The 13,922-nt window shown below is 40.1% G+C and overlaps 1 long non-coding RNA gene across 1 annotated transcript in view; it reads left to right on the top strand.

Moving 5' to 3' along the window:
• LOC140367101 (uncharacterized) overlaps positions 1–13,922 on the top strand; it is an 87,964-nt gene that overhangs the window by 54,339 nt on the left and 19,703 nt on the right. Inside the window, exon 2 of the long non-coding RNA XR_011928103.1 lies at positions 1,895–2,011. This is a non-coding gene — a long non-coding RNA (uncharacterized lncRNA). The remainder of the gene's footprint in view (positions 1–1,894; positions 2,012–13,922) is intronic.

Consider the following 13,922-nt stretch of genomic DNA (forward strand, 5'->3'; position numbering starts at 1 on the left):
AGGTAAAACATAAGCTTGGTCTCAGTATGTACATATATTTACACAAACATTTACAGATGGTCAGAAATAGTGCAGAAAATGAACAGTGCTTTCATAGTATTGGTTGAGTATTGTTAAATTAGCAGGTGTTTAGTGCTCATGAGTCCAACAGCGGAGGGAAATAAACTATTATTATGGCGGGAGGTTCTAGTCCGGATGGGATCATCTCCACTGTCTTCTGGTTATTGAGCTCCAGGTTGTTAACGCTGCATCAGGAAACCAGCCGGTCCACCTCCCTCCTGTAGACAGACTCATCCCCGTCTGAGATGAGTCCGATGAGGAGAGTGGTCTCGAGCCTGGAGTAGAAGGTGTTAAGTTCCTCAGCCAGTTTTTGGTCATCTGCAGTGTTGGGGGCTCTCAACTTGTAGTTGGTGAGAAGCCCGAGCCCACTTTACACATAGTCGGAGTTGTTCTCAGAGAATTGCTGCTTCAGATACGTATTGTATTGTGATCTAACTTTGTAGCACTGCCTCCTTCGGCTGCCTTAACTCCCTCAGTTTTGGTGCGAACCATCGTTGGTCATTATTGAAAGTGACTTTGGTGTGTGTTGGTATAATGCTGTCCTCACAGAATCGAATGTATGACGTCACAGTGTCCGTGTACTCTTCCATCGGTGGCAGCTCTGAAAACCTCCCAGTCTGTAATGTCCAAACACACACGTAGCTCCTCCACTGCCTCATTGGTCCACTTCTTAGAAGTCCTCACTACAGGTTTGGAAAGCTTCAGCCTCTGTCTGTACGTGGGGATCAGGTGAACCATGACTTGATCTGAAAAGCCCACCAGCGCGACCCATGGCGCGGAAGGCGTTGCTGACTGTTGTGTAGCAGTGATCCAGAGTGTTCTGCTCCCTGGTCGGGGCTTTAATAAACTGTCTGTACTTAGGTAGTTCATGGCTGAGATTCCCCTTGTTAAAATTGCTTAGGATAAAACACAAAGGTTTGTTCCATGCTCAAAACCTGGTCCGCAAGCGCGTGCTCTGCTTCCTTCATGTTCACGCTCGGTGGGGGGAAAAAAATATGTATTAAAAAATATATATATATATATATATATATAATCAATTTATTGCTGCCCTTGTCTTTATCTGGTAATAATATATTCAGCATCATGTGCACCGCCCCAAGGCTATGGGAAACAATTTATTTTGTTCAAAAAGAAATCCATAGAAATAGAACCCTCTTTGTAAACTGAATTGCTTTAGTTTGTTGTTCCTTATTGTACCCAAAAGTGAACAAAGTATAAAAATGAAGAAGTTGTCTTTTTCCGTTCTGTTTACAGAGCTGTGTTAATGCTGCATTGATCCCATTGTTAACAGAATATATTGTATAGATTCAGTGCTGAGGTTTGGCTTGTTTTGAAGGTGTAAAACTTATTTTGTCACTACCTGCATTTCAGATTCGACAAAGTTTCCGTGGAAAATATACTACTATATGGTCTTTAGAACAGTTGATCCTATTAAAGAACAACAACGACAACAACAACATTGCAGTGCCTGAATTGTTCTCCTACTCATGCTGTTCTGTGCCTGTTTGTGGGTAACTGTGGATCATTGCCAGATAAAGCCTTACATATCCAGCACACAACACAATTCTAAAAAGTCACATACCATACTGCAAGTCTGTCTTGGCCTCACTTCCTTGCCTCCATTTACTTTACTCAACAACTGTTGGTCTCAGATGACGTGTGTTGATTTATGTTGTTTGTTTCCTTACAACTAAAGTTAAAAAATACTAACCACACCATCCAATGTGTCACACAAACATTTCTTTAAATGTTTCTTCTGATATTTCTCATGGGTTCAATTTGTACAGACTACACTTAATCTGTACCTTTTGTTCTTGTTATCGCTCTTTCCCAGTCTGCAGACCTATATCTGTCTTCTCTTCTCCTGCCACACATCATGTCAAGAATCTGATGAAGTGTACCAGCCTCCCTTTAACCTCTGACCTCTCTGTGCAGCAGCCAATCAGTGAAGGTGAGTCCTGGACACATTCGGCACATGGGACTATGAGACACACACACACACACACACACACACACACACACACATAGAGCGGGTAGAGTAGTTGCTCTCTGACAGGTTTATGCTGAGAGCTCTCGCACTCATCTGGCCTCCACTGGTATACGTTATATTCCTTAAATACTTTGCCAGTATTCTATTTGCTTTTGTTTGGCGTGGACCTTGCATGAAAATAAATAGACTACATGATGTGACTATAGAAATGTTTCTGCATCACAATATATTTTTTGTACATAGAGAACATTTTATGGTTTACTGTGTGATGGCCCAAATTATGATCAAACATTAATATGCTTTCAACTTTTCAATAGGAAAATCTATTTATTAACTCGGGTCAATTATAATGTTTGAGGACAAATTATAAATGTGAAACGAGATCCAACCAACTCCCCACATCTCAGGGAATGTCATAACCCAGTGTCAGGGTAAGTGAAAATGCAGTTTGTTTTGGTGCACATCATTAACTGTGTCCTCGGGGGGTAAACACAATTGTTATTATATGAACAACATTCAGATGAACATAAGCATCTATTTATAAGATTTGTGCATTGTGCTTCCAGTTAAATTAGTTTTCTGACTTGCATTCATAAAACACAAACAGAATGCATTTAATTATGATATATTGTAGATTGAATGTGAGAGTGAACTGTCTGTAATGTCTATGTCTCTGTGTCAGCCCTGCGACAAGTTGGCCACTGTCCAGGGTGTACCCCGCCTAAGGCCCGAAGTCACTGGGATAGGCTCCAGTCACCCGCGACCCCGAAAGGGAACAAGCGGTAGAAAATGGATGGATGGATGGATACTGTAGATTAGATGTCGCATGTGACATTAATTTATTGTTACAACACCTCAACAAAATAATGTAAATGTTGAACAAAATCCATAGAAGCTGACAACATCTGGGATTTAAACAATTTTAAGTCTCAGCCTTTGAATTTTTTTTTGGTTTTTGGGCATTACCAAACTGCCGAATTGTGATGATCAGGCGCGCGAGCCAAAAATAACAAAGAATAAAACTATAAATATATTAGAAATAAATAGTACACTATCTGCAGCAGGTGAAAGATTGAGTCCATGTTCATCAGCAGTAGGAACAGCATATTAAGCAGCTTGAGAGTTTCCTTTTTTAAAATAGTGTTTTTTTTAAAATAGTGGACAGAATTGAATAAATAAATAAAAAGTGCTTTTTTGTTCAGAGGCTTTTTGTTTGCTTTTTATGTTCAGTGGGCCGGATTAAAACATCTGGGGGGCCGGATGCGGCCGCATGTTTGACACCCCTGGTTTATGGTATTGGGCATCACGGTAGCGCAGCAATGAGTCCTTCACAGCAAGAAGGTCCTTTCACTCCCAGGTGGCATGTCTTATGTCTGTGTAGGTTTCCTCTGGGTGCTCTGGTTTCCCTTACCACTAAAAACAATACATACAATATAATGCTGGTGTATGAATGAGTGTGTTGTGAGTGTGACTGCAGACTGAGGGAAAGTAGCCCATGGCTATAATCCGGTGTTTACGACAGCATGATAAAATAAATAATAGTTATAATAGTAGTGTAACATATAAAATATATGGTGAAATAAAGGGCTTGTTTAAAATAGGGCATTAGAAGTCAAATTTACTTCTAATCTATAACTTCCCCAAAATTATTGTTTTTCATCAGAAATGGATTGCCGCGATCAGGAGGCACCAGTGGACTGATTGCAATGAGCACTTTGCCTCATGTAGCTAGTTCACACATTAAACTAAATGAGCATTTCACACAATTATAGAAATTAGTCAACTATCTGGTTTCATAGAGATATTACCTGTGGGAAGAGGATGAGTGCCTGTCCATTGCAGGCTTACCACAGTTAATGGTTGTGTTGCATATGTGAGTGCTGACCGGAGTACAGTGAGAGGTCTGACTGCACAGTGGAGTCCAGCCACGTGTTAAAAGCACTCCCAGCATGCACCAGGGCCTCCACTCATTTGACACCCTTTTATTGTGAGGTGTCCAACTGAGAGTGGGATGTTTGGTCAGATAGTTTCATTGGCAGACTTCACTGTACATATAAGATAACATTTTGTTATAGATAATTTAATGCCTTGTAGCAAAACATTTGGCTATGACGGGGAAACAAATCTGTGCCTTTCTTCACAAATGCTGTATGGTTTAGAGTCAGAGCTGAAAATGGAGAGGCTTTTTTTTAAGTGATACGAATACTAAATCAGGAGGATTTTTTTAGTTGTTTTTACTTTATATGAGGGCTTCACTCGTTTACTGCAGTGACTGGTTAGATTTATGAATGCATTTGCACAGTTGCAATAAATATAAAACCTGTAGGTATATTTGTATGTACAGTATACATATAACAAATAAGATGCTACTGCTTGAATTTAGTCATTTCATTCTTCATTAGTATGTCCCCAAAACATCAACATTTCACTTTGATAGACAGACCAGTCCAAATATCTATGGCGAGTGAATCTTACATTTTATTGTCTTTAACATAATTTACTTAAATTAAAATAAGTTCTGAATTGAAAAATGCTATAGAAAGGGATGCATGTCTGCTTTTTACAGAAACTCATCCATGCACAGCTAGAAAGAAAACAAAGAAAGACATAACAGTCCATACATTTTCTGTTAGAATATTTCTAAATGACTAATTCCCCCATTGTGGGACAAATAAAAGTTCTCTTATCTTAACATAGTGTATTGTAGGTAGACCAGATATGGGCAGTTGAACTGTTGCAGTATCTCTAAATTAATTTTGTGTTTAATGTCACACGTAAACATCTGCATAGTCCAGTGTTGTACCTTGTGTTGTGCTCCGAGATTCACTGAGGTCAAGTCATTTTGTAGCACTAGGTCCTTGTGACGTTCACTTTAGCCTCTGTGTCTTCATCCTTTGTTGCAGACTTTCTGTCTCATCATTACAGTCCACTTGCACACAACAGAACTCTTCTCCATAGACACACTTAACATGGATCCCTCTGTTGTGATGTAATTGCTGGTTCGCCTTGGAGAGTGCCGTGCATCGATAAACAGGAAACAGCAGATGCTAACATTGTTTTGCTTAGTTTGTCGGCTCAATTCAAGTCGCCGCCACTTGAAATACGGCAATTTACCACAACATTACAGGTCAGCATTTGGTGAGAAATTATTGTTATTTTCTGCGTCTATCTGCATTCCATATTTTGCTGTCATCTTGTTATGTTGCGTCGCTCCTCCTTATCTAAAATGGAACTGGAGGAGAAGTGCTCGACCCTTTTGGGAAGTAGTACCCGTTATGGTATAAGACAGTAGAAAGTCCTTTAGACTGCACCGTTCTGCTCCAAAGCAAACCAGTGGAAACACAGCTTCAATTAATATAGGCTCTTTAGCTTCATATTTAATTTATTTATTGCTCTTTAATTAAAGATGTTTTGTTCTTATTAGTCAGGACAGCTTTAGCATGAAATGGGGATGAGAGCAACACTGCGGCTTGCTTCACACAGCCTGGCATGTGTGCTGTTCTGTAGTTCTCCTCCATGTTGTTGTTGGTGTGATGTGCTCTACAACATACCATAAATTCCAATGTTTCTTTAGTAAAGCTGTGTTGAAATGTGCTAAAGTTTGCCAATGTGGGCCACTGTGAGACGAGTTGTAGATACTTTTTTTCAGTTACAGCTCTAGACCAGTGGAAGTTGGAGGAATATTCCCATGATAACGTTGACATGAGCGTTGTGTGCATGGTTAACTGATTTTAACCATCACTAAATACTGAGTGTATATATATAATATATACTATAACTATATAATATATACTATAATATACTGAGTGGAGCACAGCCCAATTAACATATCTGAAAACAAGTTCACTGAAACGCCAAAATAGTGAATTTATTCCATAACAGTTCCGTGCAGTCAGTGCAATCAAGGCAATCAGTGATTGACCAATACAATCTAAAATTACCGTGTGTCATAACTTTATATGAATTGTTTTAAAATATATACAAATATATTGCTGCTCAGTCTGTGGCCGTGTTCAGAGGCCTGTTTATGCTCCGCTCTCTAACATGAGCTTTTAGAACTTGAGCAGAAAGCAGCTTCTTTTAGAGGTCTGTGCATGTGCTCTGAGGACCACACAGCCTCAAACCCATAGATCTGTGCTCAAACCACGCTGAATAAACCTGTGTGGAATAGCAGTAGGACAGGCCTTTGCGCTTCACGTGGGAGGCCTAACCCTAAAGAAAGAATTGAAAATGTGGATCCTACATGAAAGTATGAATCCATTGAGATTTACTTCATGCACTGCAGGGATGTGTTCAGATGCTGCTGGATTAAGTGGAGGGCCAGGTTTATGGCCTCGTCTACACACCTTTAGTCCAGGAGAAGTAGTTGCACTCAGAGAAATACAGTGCTACATGCTCACCAGTGGTTCAGTGGTTTAAGGTGTGGCACATGTGTGGTTGGTACCACCGCAGTGGTCCCCATTTCTATGCTGTCGACATAAAGCCTGCGGGTCAGAAAAAACAAAACAAAATAGTGGCATATGATGCAGCATTTCTGACACAAAAATGAAATAAGACATCTCCATTGTTTATGAAGGAACATCATTATACTTTAGAAGAGAATTTAAAATCGTTTTGAGAGAATTTTTTTAATCCACATAAAACGTTATTTTTGGTATGAACCTACTGTTGGTGACATCTGTATTGCTGAGATAATTGTCATTCTGCAAGTTCAAAGGCCTTTTAATCTCTAAACAATCATCAGTATCATCATCATTTTCAGCACTTATCAACAATGTGTTCTGCTCAGTGCAACTCTGTGCTCTTTGTTACAAGTTTGACAGATTCACCACCATAATGTTCATCAAAGCGGTGTATATATATATATATATATATATATATATATATATATATATATGAAGTAGGAGGAGTAAAGTCACTTGAAGCAGAGAAAGTCAGCTGAAATTACCGGTAAATGGGGAAAAATTATAAATCTTATTTAAATAATATTCTCTCTGATCTAAGAATATGGAGGGAAGGTGATGACTTCAAAATGATCAGCCGTCTGCTTTTTATTTTCATTTTTTTCTTTCCGATGCCTGGGTTGAATAATTTAGCACCAGTGAAATCACATGAGCTGTATCATCAAACTCAAATCTTGTCTGTGTCAATGATGCCTCTAATTGGAAATGGAATGTTCTTTTTCCTTTTGAAAACACTATTGATTATCGAAACGTACATAATTATTATTGATTTAGACTGGTCAACTTGTGGAATGGTCTAACAGAAGAATTTAATTCGAAGCGGAAGAGTAATTAATAATTTGCTGTAAAAAGGGTAGACACAATGAGCTGTGACTTCAGTTTTCACCTTTTTCAATAGATTTTTTTCATGCTGAGAAATGTTCGCATGATGTACTCATTTGTTTTACCAAACTGAAGCAAACACTTTATAAATTGTCTGTCATTTTTGGGTCCTTGAAATATGGAGCAGACCAGACCTATTCTCTTTTGAATAGTATCCAGTTAGCCATTGAGAGTTGTTTAGTCTTATTTTTATCTCATCTCATTTGGAAGGTTTAATTGCGTGTCCCATCATGTTTTTTTGTGTTCCTCCTGTTGCATGTATTTGGATTTGCCAGGCAACTACAGCCTACCTTTATACAAGTTATAGTATTATAAGAGCCCACATTTTGAGGGATAAAGCCTGGACTACATTTAAGTTGTGCATACAACTAAAACAACTGAACAAACTGAACAAAAAAAACACTCTGAGTTTATGCTTATTTTCAATTCAGGGCTGTCACTAGACCTTAAGACTTAATTGAGGGGCCTGTGTCCCAGTATTGCTGAAGTGGTGCACCTCTTGAAAATGAGCAAGTAATTTCCTGTAATCTGGTGAATTTTAGAGGAATGAATCCAAATGCCCTGATAAATGCCCTCTGCTGCCTCCCTTTGCTCCTCCAGAGACGTGTACGGGGCATCTGTGGTTCATAAGAGTGCAGCCTCCGGGTCTGCAGATTCATATTGGGGAGCTTGAGTGCTTGTTATGTGATGTCCTTGCGCTATTGGATTCACACACATATTCTTTCATAACTGTTTACACATCTAACAATGTCATTATGTCCAAAAATGAAAGTGACTTAAGGTTTTCTCGCTATATACTGATATGGATCACATTATGACTCAACCAGGCAGCGCTATCATAGGTCTCATTGGTGCTGTCCCAACAAGCTCACAGTAGACAATAGTCTACTGCACACTGTGCGCTCTTGGCACATACCTCCAGCACAGATAATGGGCTTGGTCTTTTTATACTGGGGCACAGCTGATTTATAGTGGGTCATGTAAAAAGGGTCTGGTGAGGTCCCTGGTTCAATTGATATACAGCACCAGTACATTGTTTTACTTTTCATAAACTAGCATGTGTTATACGCTTGTTATAAAGTATTTTCCAAACTCTAAATTCCAACACCACTATCTTTAGAAGTATAGATAATGTAAAAAGATGATTCAAGTTTGTGCACTAATTACTCTCTTATGTTAGAAGATTCAAAGGATTCTATTGGCTGGTAGTCTGTGTTTTACATGTACAGTGATCCCTCGTTTATCGCGGGGGTTACGTTCCAAGAAGAACCCGCGGGAGTCGAAATCCGCGAAGTAGAAACCTTCATTTTTTTACAGTTATTATACAATGAAATACTTCATAAAACATTGAAAACAAGGAACAAAACCTTTTTACAGGCCCAAGCATTTGTTTAACAAATAAAAGTACTGTATAAACGTTTGTACTGTACTCTCACCGCTCTCTCCCGCCGCTCACACACGCCGCTCTCACCGGCCTCGCAAACTTCAATTTGACAAGCGGTTTTACGTACGTGTACATATTAATCCATAACGTTATTGACACACAGGTAGAGAAGACGCAGAGAGACTGTTTAGCCAATCAGAATGCAGAACACAATGCATGATGAAAATCCGCGAAGCAGCGAGTCCACGAAAAGTGAACTGCGATATAGCGAGGGATCACTGTAATCAAATATTGTTCACGGTGAGCTGTGGAGACAGATGGTGACAGAGGACTTATTTGACAGGCAACCTGGACTGACCTGGACCTCACAAACCGGATGAAACGGACCCAAGCCTGCATCTGCTCTGTCCTTTAACCGCTCCAACACTGCCCCAGCCACAAGGGTACATCTGTGAATAGATGGCTTCCCGCGGGTTCCCAATGGATTTATTTTCACCTGTACACCCATCTATCTCCTCCTCTGTCCAACCAAGACACCTCTAACCCAGTTTATCTGCTCTGACCTCTTCCTGCAGACTCACAACATCCATATCTCACTGACGGACTGAAAATTACCACACATAAATGGGTCTTTTCCATTAGAACCTACTTGGCTCAACTGTATTCGGCGCGATTCAGCCCAGATTAAGTGTATTTCACTTTGGTGGTACCTCCTCAGACCGCATACCTTTTTAGTACCCTCTTTCCGCTTTGGCAAATTTGAGCAAAGCAGTGACTAAACATGACGTCCACAGACCGTAGGACGCTGATTGGGTAAAAGCCTACTGTTTCTCGTGAGCCATTTCAGCGTGGAGTATGAGACAGAACACACCTTTGTCTCCTCCATAAACTTGCAGCACACAACAGGATTTGAGTGTCCAAAATCTTTTAAATGTGAGAAAAGAAATGCAGACCACAGACATGAAGAGAATCGTCATGATGTATAATCCCCGCGAGCTAAACAATCATGGGGAAAAAAGACAGCTACGAGTACGATAATAAACAAAGGTCGATATAACAAAGCTAGTGTTCAAATCTATCAGAGCATTCCACTTGTAGTTTTAGCTGTGATTACGATTATTACACCCGACGATTACAAAAAATTAGTAATTGAAAGGTGATGATGAACAATTAATGACCACAATAACCTCTTTACTGCACGCAGACAGAACCGCCCACTGCTGCCTCTCCCTCCACCTGTCACAGAGGGCGTGGCTACAGGGCGGCTGCTGCTGCTGTGTGTCCTGTCTACATCAGTGACCCACAGGAAGCTGTCTATCCAGAACATAAAGTATCAGAGTTTTTTCCCCTTGTATTAATCTGTCGAGCAGACATCCTTTTGCGTCAAAACATTTTTGTGCTGTTTTCATGCCCAGTTTTACACAGCACACGGTGCACCTGTTGTAATGGAAATGCTATCAGAGCTGAATGGGGCCAAGAGCACGGAGCAGAGTAGGTTCTAATCAAAAAGCTGCATAAGGACTGTACAATATGGAAGAACTGCTGGTATCTATCTAAAATGACTTCTGTATGCTGACAATATTTAAATAGTATAAAAGAGAATTTGAACCATACACAATAAAAGACCACCATATTTGTATAGTACAATGATGTAAAATGAATGAAGAAAATCTAAGTTAATAAGTCTACTTTAAACCATAACATGAATTTATTTGTATAGTTAAGTCCTCCGGTGCAGAGAGATTGTCATGGAATTAGACATACACCGATGCTATTCCGTAACACATAGAGAACACAATTCAACCTAGAATATGAAACGACAAATCAGACATTTGTGTGGCATGCATGGGAGAAAACGCGGGGACTGTGTCAGCCAGGCCGTTGTAAGGAGCCTGGCTGACCCTCCTGCGTCTCACCCCCGCGTCTCACCCCGTTTTTTCCCATGCTGGTTGGTTTTATTAGATATTCTGGAATAGGCGGGTCACATTTCTCATTGGTCAGCCTCACATCAAGGCACTTGGTATTTTTCCGTAGAGATAAAGCCTGCAAGGGGGGTGCAACTCCCCCCCCTCGGGCAACATTCTTTGGCCCATCTTTACGACCCCTTCACAAACAAATGCTGTCACACACCCGTTCTTCTCTTAGACTAATGATGCAGATAAAATATCACTATTATGCAGATAAAATACATCACAGAAATATACTCATATATTCACATTTTATCACATTTCCCTCCTGTTTATCAAAGCATTAGTCTACTGTCTCATATGCCAAACACATTACTCATTTCAGTTTTCAACATGTCTTTCATATTGTTGTTAAAATGACACTTTTACACACAAAAAGTTACGCACATTTTTCAACATTGAACACACTCCTTTTCTCTCGGCCCACAACATGTCTACTGCATACATAGTGATACGTAGTATCAGGTGCTACTGGGACCAGATTGTCCACTAACCTCTCGACCTTGACCCTGCGGTATGGTTCTGGGTGATGCTGATCACAAAAGAGATACATAGGCACAACGTCCTAGTCCTTCCAAGTGCCCTCTCAGCACTGTGTGCCCACACCACCATACGTCCTTGCTTGGTTTCTTAAGAGACCTTCCTCCGCTGCTCGCTTCGGTCACACCTATGACACATATGAACTGGTACATTTCCCATCTCAATTCATAATCTCATTAACATTGCATGTAGTTATGTTGTAGCAGAAAAAAAAACTCTCTTAGTTAGTGCAAACAACAGTGGCTGTATAATATGCCATTGTGTTTCTTCAGCCTCTGTCATGTCAATTATACATTGTACATTATTACACAACCTTTCTTCAAGTTGATCACTTATTTTCTTCCCTCTATATTCCATTTACCGTTATACACAGTTGTGTATGTTGATCGATTGTCCCGATTGTCCCATTTGTCCCGATTGTCCCGATTGTCCCGATTGTCCGGTGCATAATACAGGTGTTCAGCACCCATATTATCGTCATCGCTTGTGATGATGATAACTGTTGATTCTTTTGCCACAGAGTATGGTACTCTGCGCACCGTAGCCTCTGGCTCTCGTCCATCGTAGCAGAGTATCGTACTCTACCGTAGACTCTGGACAAAACTCATACAAACGAAGTCCTGCGTCTGCGATGTTATGGATCTGCCGCTGTGTTGTCCAGACATTTCTCTCACTTTCCCATGAGAGCACCCATGTTCTCGTCCCTCCAATGGTCAGTGTGAGGACGACACGGTGTGGCTCCGTCCCCTTGGCTGTCCACTTGGCTCCGTCTCTGTAAACACCACATCTCCAACACGTTCTCTGTGGTGATAAACAAAGTCTTTTCGACAATTCAGTGTATTTCAAACAGTTTTCTTGTTTACAATTTTTTTTTTTTTTTTAGTAATTATTGCTTGATTCGGAATATTTGTTTACACGTACATCCCCCCGTTTGATAAATGGCCTTGCCCATTTCTCAAACTTCTACATTTAAACAAACTTAAATAATCCAAATAGTTTACAACGTTCACTAATCCAGGATGTAATCAAGGAAGAGATGGAATTGCGTCTGTCACTCCAACTCCGAAATGTCACCTCTTGACCTTTCACAGTTCAGTGGTCACATCCCTGGCTGAGCCCCCCCTTCCACGGCGCTGGGCCCCCACCCTGTGTGTCTGTAATCCGACACTGCCAAACCTATCTGTTTTACCACCATTTGTTTCAAACTCTAAATGTTTCAAACTCTAAATGTTTCAAACTCAAAAAGTCTCAAACTCTAAATGTTTCAACCTCTAAAAGTCTGGTGTCCACGTGTGTGCGCGCATATGTATGTATGTATGTATGTATGTATGTGTGTGTGTGTGATTCAAATACATCAAACAATAATAATTATCTCAATAATTCCCCCGTTGAGCTGGCCATAAGGGTCAGTTCACAACTTAGAGTATTAACATCAAATTTCACATCTCCTCTGTGGGTGTGGCCTGAATAAAATCACCCATCTAATGTAATATGTTCTTATCTTCTATATGTGCTTCAGGTGAGTTTCAAACTCGATCTCTCACACCTGCTCATGTGGTGCTTTACAAACATTGTGTATTAGTTTGTTCTAGCAAGTCTATATGTGTATTAACAAATCAAAATGATCCTAAACCTTCCCCTTGGTTATAAGGCACATCATTTTGTATCAACCCTTTTTTCCCCTTGTCTCTCTCTATGTCTTCCTCTCGCAACGGAGGAAACACCCATTTCCAAATTTCTAAACCTGCTTTTTCTTTCTCTTTTCACTTACTCTTACCCTCACTTGTAACCTGCTTTTACTTTCTAATTGCTTCTGATATAACTATCAGACACTGCATCCCCTGGGATTCCCCTGTTATCCTTCATAATGTCCCTGTCATTCTGCTTCTAAACTCATGTATTGATTACCCATCCCCCTGTTTAGTTTTCACTATCTTCAGGTAATCTGCGGGTCTCATAAAATTTATTCTACTCCCCCCAGGCCCTTCCTGTAGTCTAACCCCTCTTGGCTCCCACCTGAGTCCTATAATGTTTAAGTCCTGTTATCACTGGTTTTCATAACTTCTATAGCGTCTAATTTTAGATGATATTGTCTTATTTAAATCTATTCAATTCTTGATTGAATCTCAACAATCCTTCAGGTATTTACTTTAGAATGTCAAATTCTTTCCCTGTTAATTTTAACTTTTCCTATTACCCATCAATCAACCCCCCCTGAGGTGTTGCTGTTGATACGCAAAGATAACAACATCTGCTCCATCCTGAGTCCTCCAGATTCTTTGCCAGTCAATATCCCCTTATCTCTGACTATCTTTTATGACTTGGTGTCGTTTGCCTTTAGTTAATGACCCATTCATGTCTTTCCTGGGAGGGCATTGGACGTCACTATTTAACTTATTCCCTCACTTACGTCTACATGCAATACGAGGTTTCCTCATGATAATACAAATAAATAAGTTACTGATATAACTTTTACTATCACTTTACTTACTACCCATTCTACTCCTATGTCCAAAAACTTCAGCAGTCACCCATTTACCCATATTATCACTTCCAGGCCTGTGCCTGCATTTGATCCTAAATTTAAAAACCCTTCTGTCTTTTCGTCCTGTACTTTCATCTAGTCATGCATTATG

This window comes from Eucyclogobius newberryi, unplaced genomic scaffold (genome assembly GCF_026437365.1).
Source record: "Eucyclogobius newberryi isolate DKJ021-1_F unplaced genomic scaffold, fEucNew1.0.hap1 SCAF_2, whole genome shotgun sequence".
Taxonomy (NCBI): Eukaryota; Metazoa; Chordata; class Actinopteri; order Gobiiformes; family Gobiidae; genus Eucyclogobius; species Eucyclogobius newberryi.